Source organism: Loxodonta africana, unplaced genomic scaffold, assembly GCF_030014295.1.
Source record: "Loxodonta africana isolate mLoxAfr1 unplaced genomic scaffold, mLoxAfr1.hap2 scaffold_34, whole genome shotgun sequence".
In the NCBI taxonomy this organism is placed as follows: Eukaryota; Metazoa; Chordata; class Mammalia; order Proboscidea; family Elephantidae; genus Loxodonta; species Loxodonta africana.
This window is the reverse complement of record NW_026975055.1, coordinates 1504229-1529826: the sequence shown is the minus strand read 5'-3', so window position 1 is coordinate 1529826 and position 25598 is coordinate 1504229. Positions and strand designations below refer to the sequence as shown.

Sequence of the window (25598 nt, the reverse complement as noted above, 5' to 3'; positions counted from 1 at the left end):
AGCTGAAGCCCTGAGTCACACCATGCTCCGCGTGCGCAACCAGGGCCTCCCGGGACTCGAACACGCGGCAGCAGGCCACGCAGCGGAAGCCGTGCTTACGGGTCACCAGCCACTCCGGGGTGGTTGCGCGGGGTCTCTCCCCATGCTCCTCCCCTTGGTCGGTGGGCTCCTGGGTACAGGTCTGGGGCCCCTCCTGCCAGGGCTCCAGGTTGCTGACCAGGGACTCAGTGTTGGCCAGACTTGGGGCAGAGCCGATGGTGCTCTCCTCAGAGAGCTCGGCTTCAAAGACCTGGGGCATATTGCCCACGGGGGCAAAGGAGGTTTTGGTCTGCCAGGAGACCGCCACCCCCTTCACCGTGCGCACCTTGGTGAAATATGCGCACCTGACCCATGGGTTTCCTGGGGCAGCCCCGTAGCTGGAGGAGTGAGAGGTCTGCTCGGTGGAAGAGGAAGGAGAAGCGTTCTCGGATTGTTTTGGAATCTTCCTGGGCCTGGAGCTTCGACTTTTTTCATGGGATGTTGTTGACTGTTGCACATTTTCCTCTTGGATAGAGACCTCTGAGAATAGAGAGTTAATTTACTTGAGCTTTCAGGGTCCTTATTCTCACCTGTGACCCCAAAGCTTTGGTCATAGGGACCCCTGGAGGCCTCTCCATCACCACATCCTCCACCTCTGCAGACCCCATGGTTTCTTTCTTCTTCCCCAGAGACCCACCACCCTTTGGGGGCACTGCTGTGGAAGACAAAGTCTCCATTGTAAAGTGGCACTGTTTATGGTAGTTCATTTTTTAAGAAGTTATTTTTCTTTAATTCCACCTTTATTGAATTCCAATGAATTTGTTCCTTTGGAACTTAGAAATGACCTCATTCCCATGAAGCTTCATAATAAATGTGTGACTTGATGTTTTGTATGTGAGTGATATTCTTAGTAAATTTGGAGGGTAAACACTCCAGAGCAATGGTCACCTCTTTTCATCCTCTTTTTACTGAAAGGCTTTTTATAGAGGAGGTATATGTAAAGAGAAGAATGTGTATATTTAGTTATGATTCTTACATGTGTACCTCTTCCTTGCACCCTTCTTAACCCAGCCACAGTAGAAGATGAAAATTGTTTTTCTCGGAATAGAAGCCCAGTCCTTAGTAGATGAAGTGAGGCAGAAAGAGATGGCCGTATCTGAGAACCTTGATGTGAGAACTTCAGATGGAGAACACACAGCCTCCTCCGCTGTGTATGTCTCAGTGGGTTGTCTGTGTCAACCTAAAGGTCTGTGTATGTTTCTGAATCTGTGGGAAGGACTGCAGAGTTCAGGATGCAGAAAGAGATGGAGCTAGGTCGGGTGCGTTGGATGGAGGGAAAGCTTGAGAGAGAGACAAGATTCAGAGATGGAACATGCCAGCAGTTGGTTAGAAGGATACAGAGATCAAGGAGGGAACAGAAAGCAGGGCTCAGCCACTGAAGGGCAGAATGGGGCAGCAACAAAGAAGACAAGGCGGGGGCACACTAGTCGGTGAAAGAATGGATGACTAAGAATGATAGCAGAAACTGAGGTTAGCTATAGTTGGAATTTTAAAATTCTTTCCTGCTAGACTTTGAAAACATCATGCTAAATGGAATAAGTTAGTATTTGCCCTAAGTATAGGGCAAATACTGTACGATCTGACTTACATGAAATAAGCAAATATATAGAAAGCAAGGATTATTGGTGGTTGCCAGTTGTGGGCAGGGGGAAGGGGCAGTTTTTCCATTGGGGCATTGAGGTTATGTTAATGGTTGTAGAAAAGTTTGGAGAAAGGTATTGAGAATGGTTATATGACTTGAAGAATGTAATGAGTATCACTGACTCATACATTAGAAATTATTCAGTTATGTTTTATGTATATTTTCAACACAATTAAAAAAATAAAACTTTGCAATTACAAGAGAATAAAAAACGATCTATACTATAGCTGTCTTTACCTAGAAGAAATGTCAAACCCTTCGGTAAAGATGGTCAGGAGACCTTGGAGGAGAAGGGAAATCCCTAGAGCTAGAGGGGCAGGGCCTTCCTGGACCTTCTTCTGCCTGCGTCCAGGCTGAGGACTGTGGCAGCTTACATTGACTGGGAACTCTGAATGAACGTGTGGTACTGTGCTCCATCACATCACCCACTCCGAAAACCTCCTGATAAATTTGATATATTTTTTTTATTCGCATGATATATTAATTCATTCTCATGAAAAAATGAAGTACAAGTCTCTGTAACCACCCTTCTCCCTGGTTCTATACCCACTGCCCCAGTTGCCCACCTGCGTTCTTTCCGCTAACAAAGCAGGAGAGTTCACAAATCTGACTTGTCTGCTACGGTTATGGAAAGCCCCTCAGATGACAGTAGAATTCTATATTTCACTCACATAGTTATTCCTTCATTTATTTATTCACAGTATAATTTCTTACTGTTTACTAATTGACAGGAAGTTTTTTCAGGTGAAAGCCTCGATGATCCCTTGTGGTCCTTGTTTCCGGGGTGAATCAAACCCCTTGCTGCCCAGCACCCATCGCACAGACTGAATTTTCCTCCCACCCTTACCTTGGGCCTTAGAGAAAGGCCTCTTCCTCATGTATTGACGCTCCATTCTGGCTGGGTGAAGATGAACCACGAAGGATGGTCAACGGCAAGCTGTTTCTCCTCCTCCCACGTAGAGATGATGTCCCAAACTCTCACAAGTTGGGGACCTTGATTTAGGCAGAACCGTTTGTAATTTGGTATCCAAAGTCGCTCTCCCACAGGAGACCTCAGACCCACAAAGAGCAGTTGGGATCTGAGTGAGCACCAAGGTTTCCAGTAACTCTTGTGTGACATCATCGCTGACATCGCTCAGTTCCAAGGGCCCAGTTTGAATCTAAACAGCGCACTAGGAAAAAATATGGCAACTGTTGTGGGAGAGGCTAGGAGGCTGGGAGGAGGGAAATTATATCTTAAAAATGAATTGAAATGTTCACTTAAAGAAGTCAACATCTAAGAGGAAGGAAACTGTGAGTTGAGGAAATAGAAGAGTATAATGAGTCGCTATTTCTCCCAAACCTCTTCTCTGGCCCTGAATCAAATCTCTCCAGCCCTAGAAACACAATGTCCACTCTGAACACCTCTCAGGCCTCCTTTGCCACTTAGGCTTCACACAGGCCGTTCCCTCTGACTAGTAGACATTCTCTCCCTTCCTGTTGACTGGTTCCTCCTCCAAGGTACCCAGTCTGTGCTTCTGGTTTATGTATTCAGAGGACCTAGTAATCTTTTAGTAATCCTCCATCATAGCACTGAGTCATAGGAGATGCTCAATTTCCAATTTGTGTCTTCCAAATGTGTTGTAAATAACTTGGGGACAAAGACAAGGTCTGCCTCATATTTGGCAGTCCCAGAAAGTGAGACAGAACCCCACCCATAGGAGATACCCAATATATATCTATTGGTTAAATAAAAGAAAACTCTTTCAAAAGACTCACCCTTCGTAGCCATCCGTGCAGAATGGGGTTTTTGGTCTGTTGCCTGGAGGTACCATCACTCAGTGGTGGTGTCTAGGCCACTCTCTCTTGACCTCCTGACTCTCAACCCTGTGAAGCCTCTTGGCCTGTCCACATGCTTCTCCCTTGGAGCCACTAAAAAGGGTAGGATTACATCAACACAGAAAAGTACTGAGACTCCGGACGACGTCTATGGTCAACCTGCCTGGGAGGCTTAGGTGAGCCCTCGGGGAAAGGTCCACTGTCCTCTGCTTGATCTCCTTTTTTGTCCAGGGGGCAATTAGAAAAGGAAGAAGCAAATTGTTGAAACATTTTAAGCAGGGTTTGGGAAGTTGTGCTTGGTAGGTAGAGGAGAGCCTGAGGATTTGAAGGAAAATGAAAGATGTCAACATGGGAGCAGAGGGCTCGCTTTGTGTGATGACAGATGGTAGAATGTGGGCAAGTGGTTGGAAATATATAAAAAAAGAAAATCTCCTAACCATCCACTCGTATTTCAAAATTTAGGTCAAGCATCACTTCCTGGTGGAAGCCTTTCCAACCCTACACCTGGTAGAATTTCCCACCCTGCTCCACACTCTATTGTATTTAAGAAACGCTTCTGCCACAACTAGGGACAAACTTGATTGCATTTACATGTTGTGATGGATAGCAAAAATGGCCACATGTTCTAATATGTATGTATCCATACATATTATATGACCTACAGCTCCCTTTCTCAAGAGCAAGATTCTTCCTCCAGTCCTTGAATTTGGACTGATCTATGATTGCTTTGGCCTTTGGGACAGTACAAAGACCAGTAGAAGCAGAGACCGAATATAATTAGACACATCGTGACTTGCTCTCTTACCAAAAACTAAACCCACCACTCTCAAGTATATTCTAACTCATAGTGACCCTGAAGGACAGAGTAGAACTGCCCCATAGGGTTTCCAAGGCTGTAATCTTTACAGAAGGAGAGTGCCATGTCTTTCTTCTGCAGAGCAGCTGGTGGGTACAAACTGATTACCTTTCCTTTAGCAACTGAGCCCTTAATCACTGCAGCACCAGGGCTCCTCCTTGCCCTCTTGCTGCTCTTCAAACACTGAGAACCCATGGGAACATCCCAGGCCACCCTAATAAATGACAAGAGACCATTAGAGAGAGAATCCAGCTGAGAAGATTTCAGGCTGCCCACCAGCTGACATCGTGGCTGATTCCCGATACATGAGGGAGCCCAGCCGAGAGCGGCTGAGTCTGCCCCAGACCAGAAGAACCCCAAACTGCCAACCCGCAAAACTGTGAGCGAAGTAACTGCTTGTTCTTTTAAGGCACTTCATTTTTGGGTCATTTCTTATACAGCAATTGATAACTGATTTGTTAACTGGGCTGTTTCTCTCACCAGACTGCAAGGAATCTTTTCTTAATCATTTCTGTATCAACAGTATCTGGCAGAGGGTTGTTCATGTAGTCATTAGACAGTAGAAATTTCTTCATTTACATAATTTAAAAGTTTCTAACATTATGTTTTAACTTTCTTTTATAAGTAAGATATGGGTGGATTTGCAAGTCTAAGCTGAGTGTACATGTTTTTTCCTTAGGTATTAATCCCTTTTTCTTGCTATTACTCATACATTTAGACATAATTCCAATATTATACTTCATATTCACTGTTCTTTTTTTTATTATTATTATTCTGCTTTTCCTGTTTCTTTTTTTATTGGAATGATGAAATTTCTCTTACTTTCTTTTTCCTTCTAGCGATTTGAAAGTTGTATTTTCAATTCCTATTCTTTTATAGTAAACATGAGATCTTTGAACATTTTAATATTTGGTATATTGTATCAAGTTCATATCTCAGTTCTCCTCTCAAACAGTAATTTTTTGCTAGCTGCCATTGAGGTGACTCCGACTAATGGTGAACTTAGGTAACACAGAACTAAAGGTTGCCAGGTCCTGTGTCATCCTCACAAGTGCCAGCAATTTAGATTCCATCATTATGGCTAATGTGCCAGTCCATGTCACCAAGGGTCTCCTACAGCCTTGTTGGCCTTCTTCTTCACCAACCATGATATTCTCCTCTAGGACTGATTAATCTCTCCTGATGACATGTCCAAAGCAAGTGAATTGGACAGTATTCTCTTGTGATCTGTAAGGGTTTAATTGTCCAATTTTCAGAAGTAAATCTCCAGGTCTTTCTTCCTAGTGTGTGTTAGTCTTGAAGCTCCACTGAAACCTGTCCACCATGGATAACCCTGTTGGTATTTAAAATACTGGTGGCCTAGCTTCCAGCATCATAGCAACATCCAAACCACCACAGTACAGCAAACTAAGAGACAGGCAGTGAGCCGAACTGGGTATTGTTGTTGTTAGGTGTCATCAGGTCAGTTCTAATTTATCGTGACCCTATATACAGCAGAACAAAACACTGGCCAGTCTTGTGCCATCCTCACACTTGTTATTATGCTAGAGCCCATTGTTGCAGCCACTGTGTCAATCCATCTCACTGAGAGTCTTCCTCTTTTTCACTTTCTACTTTACCAAGCATAATGTCCTTCTCCAGGGCCTGGTCTCCCCTGATAACATGTCCAAAGTATGTGAGACAAACACTCACCATCTGTGCTTGTAAGGAATATTCTGGCTGTACTTCTTCCAAGACAGATTTGTTTGTTCTTCTGGCAGTCTATGGTATATTCAATATTGTTCACCAACACCATAATTCAAAGGCAGCACTTCTTCTTCGGTTTCCCTTATTCATTGTCCAGCTTTCACATACGTATGAGGCGTTTGAAAATGTCATGGCTTGTGTCAGGCACACCTTAGCCTTCCGAGTGACATCTGTGCTTGTCACCAGCTTAAAGAGTTCTTTTGCAGCAGATTTGCAATACATCATTTGATTCCTTGATTGCTGCTTCCATGAGCGTGGACTGGGGAACCGAATAAAATGAGATCCTTGATAACTTCAATCTTTTCTCTGTTTATCATGATGTTGCTTATTGGTCCAGTTGCGAAGATTTTTGTTTTCTTTATGTTGAGGTGCAACCCATACTGAAGGTTGTAGTCTTTGATATTCACCACTAAGTGCTTCAGGTCCTCTTCACTTTCACCAAGTTTGTGTTATCTGCATATCGTAGGTTGTTAATGAATCTTCCTCTAAACCTAATGCCACATTCTTCTTCATAGAGTGCAGCTTTTTGGATTATTTGCTCAGCATACAGATCGAATAAATGTGATGAAAGGATAGAACCCTGACACAAACTATTCCTGATTTTAAACCACATAGTGCCCCTTGTTCTCTCTGAAAAACTGCCTCGTGGTCTATGTACAGGTTTCACATGAGCAAACTTAAGTGTTCTAGAATTTCCATTCTTTGAAGTGTTACCCGTAGTTTGTTATGATTCACACAGTATAATGCCATTTCATAGTCAATAAAACGCATGGAAACATCTTTCTGGTATTCTGGTATTCTCTGCTTTCAGCCCAGATCCATCAGACATCAGTAATGATATTCCTGATTCCATATCCTCTTCTGAATCTGACTTGAATTCCTGTTGCAACTTCTTTTTAATGATCTTCAGCAAAATTGTACTGGGTTTTGATATTAATGATATTGTTTGATAGTTTCTGAATTTTGTTGAATCACTTTCTTTGGAATGTGCACAAACATGGATCTCTTCCAGTCGGTTGGCTAAATTATTCAGCCAGTGCTGCATCTGTTTGTTGAAACATCTCAATTGGTACCTGTCAGTTCTTGGAGTCTTGTTTTGCCAATGCCTTCAGTGAAGCTCGGAGTTCTTCCTTCAGTACCATCAGTTCTTGATGACATGCTGCCTCCTGAAATGGTTGAACATCGACCCATGCTTTTGTGTGTGTGTGTGTGTCTGTGCCGTGACCCTGTGTATTCTTTCCATCTTATTTTGATGCTTCCTGTGTTGTTCAATATTTTGCCCGTACAATCCTTCACTACTGCATCTCGAGGCTTGGATTTTTTTATTCAGTTCCTTTAGCTTGAGAGATGCCAAGCATGTTCTTCCCGTTTGTTTTTCTAACGCCAAGTCTTTGCACATGTCATTATCATACTTTGTCTTCTCGAGCCGCCCTTTGTAAATCTTCTCTTCAGCTCTTCTACTTCATCATTTCTTTCATTTCCTTTAGCTACTTTCAAGAGCAAGTTTCAGAGTATCTCTGACATTCATATTGGTCTTTTCTTTCAGTATAAGGGCTGTATTTGAGGGTACCATCATTTTTATAACTTGCTAGTATCCTCTGTCAGGGCAGTTATTGACTGTAGCTGCACGCCACCTAGTTCTTCTGGTTTCAGGCTGATGGCGTCTCTGGTTTACGTGGCCATTAAGGGAAGACCTGTTATTCAAAGAATTATACTTAGAGGAAAATTTGTATATTTATGTATAATTTAAAGCTTCTCCTTTAAGATTGCCTTTCCCTGAACAGAAAGCTCTCACCATGTCATTATGAGAAATACTCTTTCAGTGTGAGGCCGAAAGAGATGTCCATATTTGAGAGTCCGATGGTACAAATCTCAGTAGCCAAGACACAACCACATCAACTGTGTGTGTGGGTGGGTTGTATATGTCAACATAAGGGTCTGTATTTTTCTGAGTATGAAGGTAGGATTGGCGAGTTAAGGAAGAAAGAGATGGAAGCATCTTGGGAGTGGAGTGCAGACTCCGTGACAGAAGTTGCAGCAGGGGATCTCTCAAGAGGGTTTTAGAGGCCAGTTAGAAACCTAGGAAGCAAAAGGAAATAGGGCCAGTGGAGGGCAGCACTGGAGTAGTGGTGGGGGGCAGCAAAAATAATGGTAGTGGAGAGGGCAACAAAACTGCCCTGAAAGGAGTGGCAAATTAAAGATTCTAGACAAAATTCAGGTTCAGAAAAGAAGGAATGTAAAAAAATTCTATCCTATAGCTCTCTTTGCTGTGAGGGTTTTTTAGGCCCTTCGGGAGATGTGGGGAGAAGACATAGGAGGAGAAGGGGAGTTCCTGAATCTAGGGGAGGAGTCTGCAAGCCATCTTCTGCCCTCAATGATGTGGGCTCTGGGCTCCTTCAACTTCTCACTGCCAGAACCTCCTGAGATATTTTCTTAATTCTTCACATAGTACATTAATATCATGTCATTAGAAAATATAATAAGTATGCTTCTCTCTAACCACCCTTTCCCCCATCCTATACTCTCTGCCCTAGTTATGCACTGGCTTCCTTCCTTTCCACCAGGTACAGATCCTAAACAACAGAGTGCCTGGAAAGCTCTCGAACTCCCAATGAATTCTGTAGCTTGATCCCTCACTTATTCCTACATTTCTTATTGATATAAGAATTTGGTTAATTGCCAACCAAATGACAGGAAATGCTTTCTCAGGACGCTCCTCCTTATGACCTTATCCATTCCCAATTCCTTCATCTTGTCCTATCATGGCTGTCTTTTCTGGTGGAAACCAGACCCTTTGTTCCATAACACACATCAATCTGGGACAATTTTTCCTCTCACCCTTATCTAGAGTCTTAGAGAAAGGCCTCTTCCTTGTATATCACTGTTTCATCCTCTCCGGGTGAAGATGTCCAATCATAATGATGTTCTGAAGGATCTTTATCCCTTTTCCCAGTTCTTCATGATGCATGACCGTTTGGTGACTTGGGGACTCCGGTTTAGTCCAGAATTTCTGTGATAGAGTAGTTCCAGGTGCTCTCCCACAGGATCTCAGATCGACACCCTCTCCAAAAGAGTAGGTGAGATCAGCATGAATGGCATGGCTTCCATAACCCTGTGCGACATCATTCCTGACATTGCTCAGTTCCATGGGTCCACTTTAAATAGAAACACAGCAAAAAGAAAAATATGGAACTGTTCAAGTAGGAGCTTGAATACTGCCAGTCCCAGACTGGGAAAAGGGGGCTTAGATATAAAAAAGGAATTGCAACTTTTCTCTGCACTCCATGTCGTTACTATCCCTTGGTGGGGAGAGAGAGAGTACAGGGAATCGTTACAGTGTGACCAGGAGTTGATTTCTCCAAAACTTCTCATTTGACTCTCTTGGAATCATGTCTCTCCAGCCCTGGTCATACAATGTCCACTCTGAACACCTCTCAGGTCTCCTTAGCCTCTGAGGCTTCACACAGGCTCTTCCCCGTGACTAGATTTTCTCTCCCATCCCATCTGATGGCCTACTCTCTGGTGAAGCATGGTGGTTAAGAGAACTGACCCCATTGGAACAGATTGGGCTTATGAGCTCACCATAAAATGCTAAGACTCAGGAATTTGTGGCCAGCCAGAATGGGAGGTTTAGGAGTTGACTTGGGGAAAGTCCATGACCTGTGCATCTTCCAGGCTCTGCTTTCACTCTGGAGCCCATTTAGAAAAGGAGCTGCTAAATGGAGACAGCATTTGAGGAAGCAATTAAGAACATTGGGGTGGTGATGACTTCTCAGAGGAAAATAAATTTTCAACAGGGAAATGCTAGGGTCTACTCTTGTATGACTCCAAACTATAAATAGGGACGAGTGGTTGGAAAACAGTAGAACAAAAGATGATCTGCATCTGGTCACAAATGTACCAAATGCCTCAGTGGCTTCAGCCTGTCTCCTCAGACTTCTCTCTGGAGAAGACATGGGGCTTCCTGGACCCGGGGCTTTTTTCACACCTTAACTATCCAATCATATTCTCAACTTGGTTCAGACATCACTTCCCTAAATATCCTCCTGGTAGATTTGTTCACTTCTTGCTCCCTACTCCATTGTACCTGCAAAACCCTTTACCACAGCATAAAACACAATTGCATTTACTTTTTGTGGTTGATGTAAGAAATGTCTACACATTTATCCTCTCTCTGTGCCCATGCCTTCTATGAGACTCTGGAGCGCCTTTCATTAGCAGTAGGAGTCTTTCTCCATCCCTCAGTTGGGGCTGACGTTATTGTTTTGGACATTGGGATGGTAGAAAACCTGATAAAATGAGAGAGTTGAAAGACTTTACATTGAGACTTCCCTTTTGTTGCTCTTAAACCCTGAGAACTCATGGGAACACCCTCAGGCCAGCCTGCTAGATGATGGAAGACCAATGGAGGGAGGATCCAGCGGTTTCACTGACTTGATGTTATGAACTGGCTCCCAGCTACCTGGAAGCAAATTGTAGACACATGAGGAAGCCGTGTTGTGAGCCACTGAGGCTGACCCAGATCAGAAGAGCTCCAAACTGACAACTTGAAAAATTGTGAGCTGGTAAATTGTTGCTCTTTTAAGACACGACAATTTGGGGTCATTTGTTACACAGCAATACATGACTGATACAACTGTTAACTTGGCTGTTTCTCTCACCAGGCATTGAGAGAAATTCTCTGAGTCATTTCATCATCAAGAGCAACTGCCATAGGGTCTCACATGTAGCTGTTATAGTGTTAATGTTTGCTGACTTCGTGGATGAATGAATAATATGAATTGTAAGTGAATCAGCACAAATTCATGTGTGCAAGAAAACTTGATATTTCTTTAAATAAACTGAATTCCAACTCAGAGCTCTCGGCTTACAAAATTGGGGTAAAATTTTAACCTTACTTCTTTGTAGGGGTATATTTGGTGTTGGTTTATTTTCTAGGTACCCCGGGGTCTAAAGAAGGACCAAGGTTTAGAGATCTTTAACACACCCATCGCCTCAGCCTATGTGGGTGATCTCTCTAGAAGCATTGTCTCTGCTGCTTCCATTCCCAGATGGAGCATGAGAACCTTGGCAGGGCTGGGAACACCATAATGTGGTTTGTCTACTTGTGTGCCTGCATTACCCTTTGAGGTGCTGCCACCTAGCCCAGGGCATTATCAAGAAGCAGGCCTCACCCCTTCCCAATGTGTAGGTCTCTGCTGTCTGACTCCCACTCTTCCCTTGGTTTCCAGTTCACTCAATGTGATTACTGCAATGAGCTGAGACTCTTCCAACAGACTCTTCAGAGTCTCGAAGTTTCAGGGCTTTAACTCTGTGAGTCCAGTTACCTCTTGAAATGAGGTAGGGAAGGTTGAAAAACATAGGAAGATTTTATTTTGAATTTAATGTTTCAATAAAATTTCTTGCCATGCATTTTCAAATGGTTCTGCCTAACAATTCCCTCTGTTCTCTTACAAGATGCAGGACAATGAAGAGGGAATGTTTGTTGTATCATAATCTCCAGAAGGATGCAAAGTGCACATGGGGTCCATTCCTCCCAATGCTCACACTTGAGCACCACACCCACATGGAATCTCTGCAAGTGTTACTGAGTCCCTCACACATCCACAGTGAACAAATTTCAGATTCTCATAAGCAGGAATTATTTGTGTCCTAAGACGAGGAACTCCTTGGAGACCCTACTGTGTCCTACAGGGTCGCTGTGAGTCGGAATCGACTGCATGGCATCGGGTTTTGTTTTTGTTTTTTGGGGGGTTGGTTGATGTCAGCTGCAGGATAGTGTTTAAAAAAATGTGGACAGCGTAGCAGGTAATACCAACAAAATGAAACTGAAATGAAATGTCTTTTTTTCACACTTACTGACCTCACAGTTCCTTCAAAGTGTTTACTTTCCACTGGGTTCAGAGGCAAGAGGGAACTCTTCATGAGAGAGACACAGGTTGGGACACCTCCAAAATTATACGCCTCCCTCCTGATGTTAGGTAACATTACATACTGTTTGGCTGGTTTATCATCTGAGTGCTCCACAAAAATAGAAGGCCCATGCAGGCAGGACCTTGTCTGCTGTGTTGGTCAGAGTATCCTAGTTTCTGGCACCTAAGAAGCTTCCAAATATGATATGTCTGATTGAATGAGTGGGTGGGTTTTTATAAAAACTATGGAAGTGCTCTGTTTATGTAGTTACAATAGTGAAAACTGACATAAGGAAATGGAGACTAGTTATGTATGATTAGAAATGGAGACTAGTTATGTATAATGAGAACAGAACTTGTTAATGAAGAGATAAAAAAATAAGATGTATTAATAGAATGTACCCCCTTCACTTTGGCTGGAGAGAGATATGGTAAAATGGGTTCTTTTCGCCTACTGATTTATGGGTTCTATATATTTAACTGAAATGTTAGTCTTTCGGGAGTCACAAATATTTCTATTGAGATATAATTCACCGGCCATAACATTGCCTTTTATAATGTGCACAATTCTGTGGTTGCTAGTATATGGACAGAGTTGTGCAACAATCACCACTGTCTAGCTTCAGGATATTTTCAGTACCCTGTAAATAAACGCCCTACATATTAGTAGTCATCTCATTACTCCTTTCCTCCAAGACATAGCAACTGCTAATCTACTTCCTGTCTGTGTTGGTTTGTCTGTTCTCGATATTTCATGTAAATGGAATCATGTACCACGCAGTCATTTCTGTTTGGCTTCTTTCACTTAGCATAACGTTCTCAAGGTTTGTCCATATAGTGCCATGTATTAGTACCTGATGCCTTTTAATGGCTGAGTAATATTCCATTTTACGAGTATACCACAGTTTATCAGTTCATGACTTTCGGATTCTCTCCACATTTTCGCTATTTATAAATAATTCTACTATGAAAATTCTTTTGTAAGTTATTATGTGAACGTGCTTCAGTTGTCCTGGATGCATACCTAGGAGTGGGATTGCTATGTTGCATGCTAACTCTATGTTTACCTTTCTGAGCAAGCACCTAACTGTTTTCCAAAGCGATTGGATCATGTTTCATGTCCACCAGCAATGTATGAGGGTTCCAGTTTCTCCACATCCTCACCACTTGTGTTGTCCATCCTGTTGATTTGAGCCATCTCAGTGGTTTTGAAATAATAGTGCGTTTTGGTTTTGATTCGCATTTCCCTAATGACTAATGAGGTTGATCTTCTTATCATGTGATTATTGACCATTTCTATATCTTCCAAATCCTTAACCTATGAATTTTTCTTCAGATTTTTGCCTGTATTTTTGCTTTCTTCATATAGTTTTTCATATGCCAAACATCTATATCTGTATCTTACCAGTTTGAGCCTTCACAGCTTTGGGATTTTTAGAAAATCTTTCTCTTTTACCAACAAAAAGCAAAACAAAACCTCTCATAGTTTCTTCTGAAATTTGTATGGTGACGTATTTTACTTTTAAATATGCGATCCTTTTGGAATTTCATTTCCTGTAAGCTATGAGAAAAAGGATGAAAATATTTTTACAGGTGATCTAAATGATTACCAAATTGCTGCAAGCACTCCGTTTTGCCTTTCTGCATAAGCCATATCTTAACTGCATTTTCCCATATTCCATGTAGAAAAGCATTTTTACAGAAGGAGGCCCGCCATTCCCAGCCATTTCATTTTAAGGTTTTGCTTTGCTACAATAGAAATCCCTTCTATACCTCCTCTACACACCTGTTCTCATAGCCAATAAAAATTTTGTGTGAGTAGGACTCCTGTGAATTTATAAGATGAGGTTGAATTTTATAACTGGTTCCATGTGGTGCAGCCCAGCAGAAGGACAGACAGAAGCAGTAGCTCCAGAGGGAACAGAAGCTATAAGAACATGAGCCTCTAGAGATTTGCTGCTGCATTTCACAGAAAGCTCTAGACTTTTCTTTATAAGCTTATCATTATATATGGCCATCACCTTAGAACAGACGAGAATAGTGCTTTTTAAGTGAGGCATTCAGGACAGAACTGGAGAAAAATATAGAACAAAATCCTAATTCAAAAAAAAAAAAAAAAAAACCCAGAATTCTAGGTTGACAGAGACTGGAGAAACCCTGAGAATATGACCCCCAGACATCCTTTTAGCTCAATAAAGAAGTCACTCCTGAGGTTCACCCTTAACCAAAGATTAGACAGTCCCATAAAACAAAATGAGACTCCAGGGGCATACCAGCCCAGGAACAAGGACTAGAAGGCAGGAGAGGACAGGAAAGCTGGTAATAGGGGACCCAAGGTCAAGAAGAGAGAGTGTTGACATGTCTTAGAGTTGGTAACCAATGTCATAAAACAATATATGTCCTAACTGTTTAATGAGAAGCTAGTTTGCTCTGTAAACCTTCATCTAAAGAACAATTAAAAACAAAAGTTAGGCATTCAGAAGGAGGGTGTTCATTCCTTAGCAGATGGTTAGACTTATGTGTTTTGGTGAACATATGTACCCATTTCTATCGGGTATGTATCTAGAAGTAGAATTGCTGGGTCATAGAATATATGGATGTTCACAGCTTTAGTAGATATGGCCAAAGCATTTTTAAAGTGGTTGTACCAAATTGCACTTTCACTAGCAGTAGATTAGAATTCCAGTTGCTCCATGTTCTACCAAATAGTTGGTATTTCCATTTTTTTTTTATTTTTTTATTTTAGCCATTCTGGTGTGCAGGATTAGGATCACATTGTGAGCTTTTATTAGAATTCCTCTGATAACTGATGTAGTCCCTTTCCATATGGATGTTGGCCATACAGAAATCTTTTAGAGAGCGTTCAAATATTTACTTGTCTTTCTATTGAATTCTTTTTTTTCTTTATGAATCATCCTTTGTATATTTTAGAACCAAGTTTGTAGTAGGATGTATGTATTGCAAATAACTTCTGCTTCCACATGAATTCACCCTTGTAGCTTGTCATGAACTTTCAAATTAAAAAGCATGCCTTTTACAAAAACAGGCAAATGTATAGAGATGAAAGTTCATAGGGGTTCCCAGGGACAGGAGGGAGGGAATAAAGGGGTGTTATTGTATTTTTTTTTTATTGCATATGGAAACTGAGCTTCTGTTTACAATTATGGAAAAATCACACAGATTAAGGGTAGGGTTGCACAGCAGATTAATGTAATTCCTGTCAGTAATGTGTACACCTGTACAACTCGTTCACTTGGCAAAGGTTGTGTGTTATATTTACATCAACAACAAAAATGTGTAGCTGCTGAGGCAAAATGATAGTACTGAATTGATGAGATGTTTTCTTTTTTTATTCTTTTATTATACTCTTTTCTATTTTCTCATTTGTTTTTGTAAGAAGTTACTGTTAAAATTAAAGATAATAAAATGTTTGCATGATGAAAGTGGATAGCAATGTCTATTCCACTAATTGTGTCCCTCTGAAGTTTAAATGAGGAACTACATGCCACTAGCAGACGCCCAGCCTTACTTAGCACTCAGGAAATATTCATTTCTCCTACTCCTCTGGCTCACGGTCTTCTCCCCGTCTTTATTTGCTCTTTTCTGTTTCCAACTGGTTGCATGTGACCACCAGGCTTCCTGACTCCATCATTCTGCTTTCCATACCAATGTTATTGTAACCTTGGAATCTTGGGCAGTGGTGAAAGTTACACACTGTCCCTGCCATTAGGAAGGGGACAAGGCAGTGCAGGTGGGAAGGACAGTGGGGAAATTCGGCCTAGAGAAAGGACAGACCACCTTCCAGGAACCACACTGGCCTTCAGAGAGCTTTGTTGGCTGTGGTTCACCTGGCCAGCTTGTAGGCGTCAGGGTGCCCTAGGGCTCGGTGTTTAGTCCTCTCTCTGTGTTGACACCCTCTCTCTGAGATGCCTCAGTGAGTCCACAGCCATCGGTCTGTAGCTGAGGATGTGAGATTTACACCTCCAGCCATTTCAACTCCTCCTGGGTCCAGACTTATACTCAAATATCAGCTTAAATCTCTGTATCGGCCTCTTCATGTATAAAATGTGCATTATAATGATACATTCCGCATAGGGCTATCATGCAGAACAAATATCTTAGGAAAGGAGAAGCCCTTACAAGAATCCTGGCACCACTGCATGTACTCAGTAAGTGTTAGCTGTTAGTATTATTACCTGATATTTCCATGTGGGTATCTAACAGCTATGCCATGTTATCAAGGCCACAAAACAATTCTGATCCCAACTCCATTCCCCACACTTATCAATGAATTTCCCAAGGCTTCAGTGATGGGAGTCTGTGTGTTTTTCCACACAATGGACATGGGTACAAAAGGTTGGTCAGGGTCTTCATAAAAGTTGCTCCAAAGTTCATATGAGTGACCACTGAGACAAGTTACAAACAACTAATGCAGAAAAAAAAAATAGAACCACTCTCAACTGCTCATGGTAGTATTCTCAGTCCAGAGTATCTGGTGAGGGCACTATTATGGACTGAATTGTGTAACCCCAAAAGGTATGTTGAAATCCTAACCACTGTACCAGTAAATGTGACCTGATTTGGATATAGGGGATTTTAAAATTATATTAATGAGGCCATACTAGTGTAGGTTGCGTCCTAAACCTAGTCCCTTCTGAGTTATACAAAGAGCAGAATAGACACAGACACACTCAGTGGCAGAGGAAGACAGACAACGGAGCAGATGCATCTACAAGACCAGGAACACAAAGGGTGGCTGGAAGCTTTTAGAAGCTGATGTAGACGTAAGCCATGCCCTGAATTCAGACAGGTAGGCTCCTGAACTGTGAGAAAATAAATTTCTGTTCTTTAAAGCCACCCAATTGTGTGTTTTTTTTTTTTTTTTTCTTTCGGCAGCACTAGGTAACTAACACACATACCGGTCCTTATAAATCCAGCCCAGTGTAAAATAGTGCTCTCCCCTCCTTCGTCTAGCCCACCTGAATCCTGCTGTTTCCCTGTCAGTGCCCTCTGCTTTCACTGAGAGCTATGACAGAGTTGCCTTGATGCTGCTGCATAGACATTCACTTTATTTTTTACTTCGTATTTATAAAAAAAAAAAATTTATGATTTACTAATATTAATTCCAATATTTTCTATGGTTTTTAAATTTTTCTGTGGAGACATTCCTATAATCTATGAATAATAAGAGTTATATGTTTTTCTTTTTGTACTCCAGTGTTAAATATTTAATAGAAATAATGAGAGAAAGCATCCTGATTTTATTTCTAATTAATTTTAAAGAGAATGTCCCACATTTCACCAGGAACTATCATGCTAGTTGTAGTTTTCCACATTCGGGAACTCCTTTTCTGTTCCATGTTTGCTCAGAGTTCTTATGTCTCAGTGTGGTTGGATTTTATCACTGCTTTTTCACCGTCTCTTGAGGTGAACCTATGTCTTTTCTTCCTTAACCTACACATGTGGTGAATTAAATTATTAAATCTTTAAAGTTCACTCAAGCTTGTATGCTGACAATAAACCCCCTTGATGCTCGCATATTACGTGCTTTATACTTTGCTGGATTTCTTTGCCAGCATTTTATGTAGATTTTTGCATCTCAGTTGCTTAGTGTGCTTGTCCTGTAACTCTTCTTATACCTTCCTTTTCTAATTTGGTATCAATATTAAAGTAGCCTTAGGGAACAAGTTGGGGAGCATCTCATAGCTTTCTCTTCTTTATTGACTGTGTACAAGGTTGAAATGATCTGTTTTTTGCACGTTTGCTGGAACCTGCCTAAAAGTGATCTACCAAACCCAAAACCAGTTGGCCATCGAGTTGATTCCATCTTTGTAGGGAGATCTCGAACTACTGACCCATTTTGTGTAGTGATTAAAGGCCTCTTCTGATGCTACTTTCCTTAGAAAAATTTCCACTGCATGTTTTAGGCTGTTAGGATTTCATCTTTAAATATTATGTGGTTATCACTGTTTTCCACCTGATCCAGGTCAATTAATCCCAGATTTTCCATTTTCCTGAAGTGAGAGTGTGTATCTACTCCTGGTACCAATTCCCTTATCTAAGACTTATTTGCAAAGAAAGATACAACCCAGCCTCCTTGAGTCCATAATGTGAGGTTACAGTCTCATATTATGTGATTTTTTTGTAGTTGTTTTTTTCTTTTGTTATTTTTTTCTTTTACATATTCTGTAATTGTTTTTTTTTTCTTAATTTTTTTATTTTCCTTTTTTCATTTCACACCTATCTAGCAGTTTTAAGAAACCTTGTGGAGTAGTGGTTAAAAGCTACAGCTGCTAACTAAAAGGTTGGCAGTTCAAGTCCACCGAGCGCTCCTTGGGAACCCTATAGGGCAGTTCTACTCTGCCCTTTATGGTTCCTATGAGTTGGAATGGATTAGATGACAACAAGTTATTGGTTCTAGTGGTTTTAAGGTTGTGCATTTCAGGTTCAGGTGTATAATCTAGCTGAGAACTGACTTCGGGTTCAGTGCGGTGGGGTGCCCAGTTGCACCTGTGCATCAAGAGAAGGCGCCTCAAGAACTAGGGGAGGGGGCGGCAGGGATGCTCAGAGAGGGGCACCCAGGGGAGGCGCGAGGTCCCAGGCAGCCCTGCCACAAGCTGGCGGGGAGCAGGAAAGAGCTGGCTTCAGGAGCCTTTTGTGACAGTCCCAGCCCACCCAGCCCCACCTGGACCTCAGACCCACCAGGCTGGCAGGTCCCAACAGAACTAGGGGAAGCATAAGGCCATAGAGGGCGAGACCCAGGGTACACACTTGAGCCTGATCACAGCGCATATGATGGGATAGGAGGGCAGAGGAGGCATGTGAGGACTTGGGTCCAGACAGTGGACACAGAAGGGTGGGAACTTGTGGTTAGCGTCAGGATCCGAATGTGGAGGCCTTCGAGATGCACTTCCCGGAGAAGAAGGTGAAGCCACAGAAGCCACACTGCCTGGCACCCACCCCATCCCCCTCCCAGGGCCCCAGAGTGGACTCACCGCCTGCGCTGCCCTAGGAGAGCTCCCCAAGTGTGGTACTCTTAGTTTGAGGAGCAAGAGGAATTTATTTCCTCTGCTCTCATTATGGGTGTGAGCGGACTCTTGTCTGCACAGACTAAAGACGAATTATCAAAATGAGCTCCAGACTCCAGATTTGACTTAGATATCATAAATTAAAACAGAGAAATACAACTTTAGAAATAAGTGCCTGCCTGGAGCCCAAGTTGCATTAAAAAAAAAAACCTGAACAAGACCCCAGAGGGAGTGAGTGATAAGAGGCTCCTTCTTTTGCCACCCTCCTGTGGTCCCAAGCTTTCTCTTTTCCTACCTCAAGACTGTATCAACTGCTCTGAAAATTTAGAATAAAGATCCCAGGAATATCACTGCTCCCACCCCATGAGGATTTCCCCAGTGCTGAGTTAGACTAAGACAGAATCCTCCTGAGGCTTCCGGGGCCTGTGTACTGGTTCAGAGTCAGTTCATTTTTCCTGCAATTGGGCATGACCCCAGGACATGACCCTGAGAGCGCTGACACTTGCAGAAGCCAATGACCCTTTCACTGAGTTTCTCTCTGTCTTGGTCTCAGGATCAGTCAGGACAGTTTGTCACCTCAGGAGGGTTTCTGTTGAAGGACACCTAAGCAGCACTATGGGTTTGTCCCTCACACCCTGCAAACCTGCCTCCTCTGAGCGGGACGAGGAGCTACAGAAACACTGAAATCTTTGAAACTAGCAGAAGCCACAGCCCATGGTACTGGGAGAAAAATGGGAGAGAGGTGAAAAGGTATAAAGGCCCAGCTGTGAAGGTGACCAGCGGCCAGGATGTCCTGAAGCCGCAAAGCTGACCGAAGCTGAATGGCCTCAAACCTGCTGCTCCTGAGCCCATCTTTTCTTTCAATGGAAAAAGCCTTTCCCTGCTCTTATGCGACTGGGCTGGAAGGGCCTTTGACTTATAACATGAAGCAGCCTCCAGAGCCTCTTGGGGCAAGTGATGGTCAAGGAGGCTCTGCCCAATCCCACCCTGCCCTTCCCAGTTGTCAGAGGACCAGGAATTTCCGTCTTCCAGCTCCTGGGCTGATCTAGTGACTTGTAACAGGATTTCACTGGACCTCCAAACTTTGAAAGATGGGAAATACTGCCTGGGTCCTGGTCTCATTACAGAACTTACATACAGGATAAGAAGAGGAGTTGGGAATTGACACCTGACATCTTAGCAAAGGTTTCTGTTTGTTTAGGAGGGAAGAGGTAAAAAAGAAGGCAGTGTCTACTATGTCCTTTGCCATGTGTGTCAGGAAATCCTCATGAAGAGCCTCTCAGGTAAGGAGTGATGGGAAATGCCTTGGTTTACTCTTAAACTTTGCCCTTGAGGCATTTTCTTTATGGAGGCATGTAAAATGTTGTCCATTCAAGGAAACACTCTAATTCTTATGTAGACTTTGTTTGTTGACAAGGATTTATTGCCATAGCAAGGGTTCTGGAAATGGGTTTAATATGCTGTGGGATTGCTTTTGGAAGTTTGGAAAAGGCAGCGGCCCACATTCTATGAAATCGAAATACCAGACCTACTGTGTCAGGTGTTGGAAGAGGGAATAAAAGCCTCCAATATGTGGGCATGTCTGAGTTAGTCTTCTATAAGACCATTTCTTGGAGGTCCTGAAGGACACCCATTTCATTAAAAGAATAAGGAATGTAGAGCTGAGGGGAGCACCAGCAACATGGAGCTTACCAATATGTACCTTTGCAGGGGGTCCCTGGATGCCACAAACAGTTAAGTGTTCTATACTAGCTGAAAGTTTGGTGGTTTGAACCTACTCAAAGGCACCTCAGAAGACAGTCCTGACGATCTGCTTTTAAAGGATCACAGCCTTGAAAACCCTACTGAACACTTCTACTATGCCCACATGGGGTGGTCATGAGTCAGAAAGGACTCGATGACAGCTAACAAGAACAATTCTCTATAGGCTCAGGTTTTAGTGGAGGCTGGGCAGCCTAGTAGCAATGTAAATCATGGTATCCCAGCTGAACAGAGGCCAGGTGGAAGTACTTAACTGTCACAAACAAGTTGTGTGTAGATTACCATAAAGGTCAGTAGCTCAGAGTATTAGTTATCTATTGGTGCATAACAAATCCCCAAACTTATCAGGTGTGAGATAAATGGAAAAATATTAAACCCATTCCGATAAATTTGGAACTAGACAAAAATTTTGGTATCACTCAACATAGTTTTTAGGTGAAGGAATGAACTAGAAAATTTAAATAACTAGTACAAGTATTAAAAGATATTTAAAATAATGATGATATAATTACATACCTGCATAAAAGACAAATGCATCAAAATCAATGGTTTCTCTCCAGTATAGAATAAGGGTCTAAAATTGGCAAGGGTGGGAAGGGCAGACCCTTCTCTTTCCCCTACTACTTGACTGTATCACACTGTGTCCAAAACTGTAAAATATTTAGCAAAACATTGTTTTAACCAGAGCAGCAAAGGACCTCTATGAGGGAAGACAATGTATTAAAGTACATAAAATGAAACCTGAATATATGCAAAAATATGCCATATTTTCAAATGGAATGTCTTGTCAATTAAATGGAGGTCCCTAAAACTAATATATAAGTGGAATGCATTTCTAGCCAGAATATTAAGATAGTTGTTTTGAACTGTATACAGTAATCATATGCTACAAATAGTACAGTAGATAACAAAGAATATTCCTGTTGTTATGAGACTTGGAGACGATTTTTGACTCAAAGCGATCCCATCTGACTGCCCCATAGGGTTTTCTAGGTCGTAATCATTACGGGAGCAGAACACCAGGTCTTTCTCCCTTGGAGCCACCTGGTGGGTCCGACCTGCCAAACTTTCTTTGGATTAGCAGTTGAGCAGTTAATCGCTGCAAAACCAGGGCGGTTTTACCAAAGTAAAACATGAAAAAGCAGGATAGTAACAGGTGTCTATCTCTTCGGGTAACAGAACAAATTGATATTATATAGCATAGAAGCTGACAAGTCGACCAATGAAACAGAAAATCTGTTAAGAAGTCACAATAACTTACAAAGGTAGCATTTCAAGAAAATTATATTTATTTAATAAATGGTGCTGACTCAAGTGATTGTTCTGGGGGACAAAGCTTGCAAAAATGTGATACACAAATGATAGATTTGGAAAATCATGTGAAATGGAGATGACAAGGCTTAATAACAATTTCCATTTTACACAGAAGGATAAAAGTTAAGCACTTGAACAATGAGCAGTGAATTCAAACAGTTCATTCAGAGCAAATCCACATGCCCAGTAAACATAGTCCAAGTTAAGAAAATATCAAACTGCCAGTGAAACTGGCAGAATTGGAAAATCAGCACCACCTATGGCTGGCTGGGCTGTGGGGAGAAGGATGCCCTGAGACGTGGCTGGAGAGGTGCATTATGGCAGCCTCTAGGGGAAAGACATGGCCGTGGCTCTGTACTTTTAACATCCTTTGAATTGAAAATCTCACTCTGTGGAGTCTATTCCACAGAAACAAATCCTATAGTATAGAAAGGATAGTTATTATTAATATGACCAAACTTTGTCCATTGATGGTGGAATGATAGAGAACTTATGGTAAAGCTACATCCTCAATAAAACAGGGAGTCCTTAGAATGAAAAAGAGTTGTAGTAGTTGAGTGGGAGAAATCTCTATGAAGTATTATGGAAGTATTACTGAAACAATCAAGGTGCAGAGAAGTGTATATAAAATGAGCACATCTGGGTTAAACAATATCAATTGTTTGAATATGCTTGAATACCTGTTGATGTTTATGTGTGTGTATAAATGAGAAGATGAGGATACATGTATGTCTGTGTGTGCTTGTTTAAGCAAGGATAGGAGAAACGACTTACCACATTGTTAACCTGAATTACCTTGGATTCACTTGTGGGAAAGAACAGGGGGAGGAGAATTAGAACATGCAGGAAGAGTGGACTTAAAAAGCATGGATGATAATGCTTCTGTATTAGTAGTGTTGTGTACGGACAAATAAATCTGTCTTGAGCAGAGAAAGCCAGAATATTCCTTAGAAGTAAGGATGGCTTTGGAGATCTTATCAAGAGGGACCAGTTCCTGGAAAAGAACATCATGCTTAGTAAAGCAGAGGTCCAGGGAAAAAGAGGAAGACCCTCAATGAGATTGATACAGTGGCTGCAACAGTGTGCTCAAATATAGCAACGATTATTAGGATTGCAATGACCGGACCGAGTTTTGTTCTGTGGTGCCTAGGGTCACTGTGACTCAGAACTGACTTGATAGCTTTTAACAACAACATATATAAGTCCAGATAAAGTGTACTGAGTTGATACCATCTATTTAAATTATTCATGTAAGTTGAAGACCCCAAAATATAGTGTTAGTGCCATATCTAATGACTTACAGAGAATCAAGGTAGAATGTCAAGTGAAAGAAGGGGCGAGAGCAATGTGGGTAGAGTGAGACGAAGTCTCCATAAAAGCAAACACCCCAGCAGATGTACTTGTGTACCTGTGACTGTGTGTATGTGTCCCTGCAGAGAGGTGTAGGAAAGGACACATGTGTCTATTAACATTGGATACCTTGTGGGAGCGGGAGCAAATTACATATGAGGGTGGGACCCTGACATAACTTTTTTGTCATACAAATCTGTAATCTTGAAAATAAAAAATAATTTCAGAACTTTGGAAATTGATAAACATTATAGATACATGTATATTTTAATGTGTTTCGTTAGATATTTTAAATAGGTGAAAATTTTCTATAATGACAGACAAAAGATTTTAATCACTGGAAGGAGAGCACACCACAGACAGTAATAATCAGATCCAGTGCATTTCTTCTTGTTCTTGGAACCAGTGAGCTCTTCTGGTCTCTATAACTGGAAATGACCAAAAATAATTTTGGGAACTCAGTAGAATTAACCCCCAAACACGTTTGCAAGCACATGTCTACAGCTAAATGTAGAAGGCTGGACACCATGTGCGATTCACTAGGTAACTCATGGCGCTCCAGAAAATTCTCTTTCCTGGATGTGCTGGTACCACCTCCTCCCTGCCTTGACCCAGTGTATAACCCGCCTTTGTGCATTCGAGGCCCTTTGAGGTCTGAGCCTAGAGCATAAAAGAGGACATCAACTGGGAAGGTAGCTTTTAAGAAGATGTTGATGAAAAGATTTCAGAAAGCAGTACCTCCCCAGCCAGCCTCTCCCCAGCCTGGGAATGCCAACCCCTCCCACCCTGATACCTCTGAGAATCTCTGATTTTTGTTTTGGATCCTTAGGAGACTGCAGAATTTACCTGGCCTGAACACCTTGGCTTTTCTCTGCCTGTGACCCTCTCCCTCACAGGAGCTGTCTCTGTCACTCTGAGGCATACACACAGGACAGACTGTGGATGGAGGTACCCATCCTAGAGGCCCTGCCCTCCTTTTCCTCTGCCCTCTGTGGTCTCATGGCCCAGAGAGATGGATGCATCCCTGTCATGTCCAGGGCTTCCCCACACCTGGGATTTGATGTTGTGACTGAGACTTGGTCTTTTTTGTCCACTGTTGAGTCTGGGCCTGAATTTGCCTCTTCCATCCATACCTCTGGTCACCTGTGTTCTCGCTGTTCTCCCCAGGTTCAGAAGCCTCTCCTTTCTTTTGCTTCTTTCACCTCAGAGGGCCTTTTTCTTCCATTTCTTTGACCTCGGGACAGGTCAGATTTGACCACAGGAAAAAAAAAAAATTAACAACATTTATTGACGTGTCAAGAACCAGAATGTACAGCTTTATTTAAAGGAGATGAAAAAGTTCCAAAGCTCTACCCCTTACCCGAGGACATACTCTACAAGAAATACCCTGCAAGCGCTGGATCAACTCTTAACACCCAGGGGGATTTTTTTACACCACCTCCCAGTTACATTCCCCTAATGAGGCAACAACAATGCTTCCTAATCATAACCCCAAATTCACCCTGGGAGACCAGAAGACATGGCTGGGGTGAATTCATTTTCCTTCATCGGGCCCTCCACTCCTCCTGCCAAGCCCTACCTCTTTCTCTGCCTGTATGCTGCTGGGAAGGGACCCAGAGTCCTTGGTTTAGGGCTTTATGCCCACTGCTCACCTGCAGGCAGGTTTCCTGACACCCTGCCATCTCTCTGATTCCTTCTCCTCCAAAGAACTCAGTGATACCCCCTTCACCATCACACCTCAACAGGGTCCCCCTTAGCCTCCCAAGTCCCACTGAAATCCCATTTCCCTTTCCCTACTTATGCTGTGCTCATCCTTAGGGTCCCAAGATCTCACCATCAAGATGAGGCCTGTCCTGTCCTCTCCTGGGCCAGGGGAGCCTCTGAGGGGACCTGGTGTCTGCGGTCAGCTATGTGGGGCTTCTTCCATCCAGATCCCCCTTAGGGCTGGAGCTCTTTGTGCCCTTGGGGTGGAAGACTGGTGATCAGAGGGGAAGGAGGGTAGGATCTTCCAGGGAAGCTGGGTTAAACGAACCTGAATGGAGGTCTCTCCTGAAGGGCCTAGGTTTCCAGCCCAAAGGCCCTGCTCCTCCTAG

At 42.5% G+C, this 25598-nt stretch overlaps 1 long non-coding RNA gene across 5 annotated transcripts in view; it reads left to right on the top strand.

The window, feature by feature from the left end:
* Positions 1–25598, top strand: part of LOC135229524 (uncharacterized) — a 507916-nt gene that overhangs the window by 171143 nt on the left and 311175 nt on the right. For all 5 annotated transcript variants that reach the window (XR_010320217.1, XR_010320213.1, XR_010320210.1 and 2 more), the window contains one exon: positions 20282–20363. This is a non-coding gene — a long non-coding RNA (uncharacterized LOC135229524). The remainder of the gene's footprint in view (positions 1–20281; positions 20364–25598) is intronic.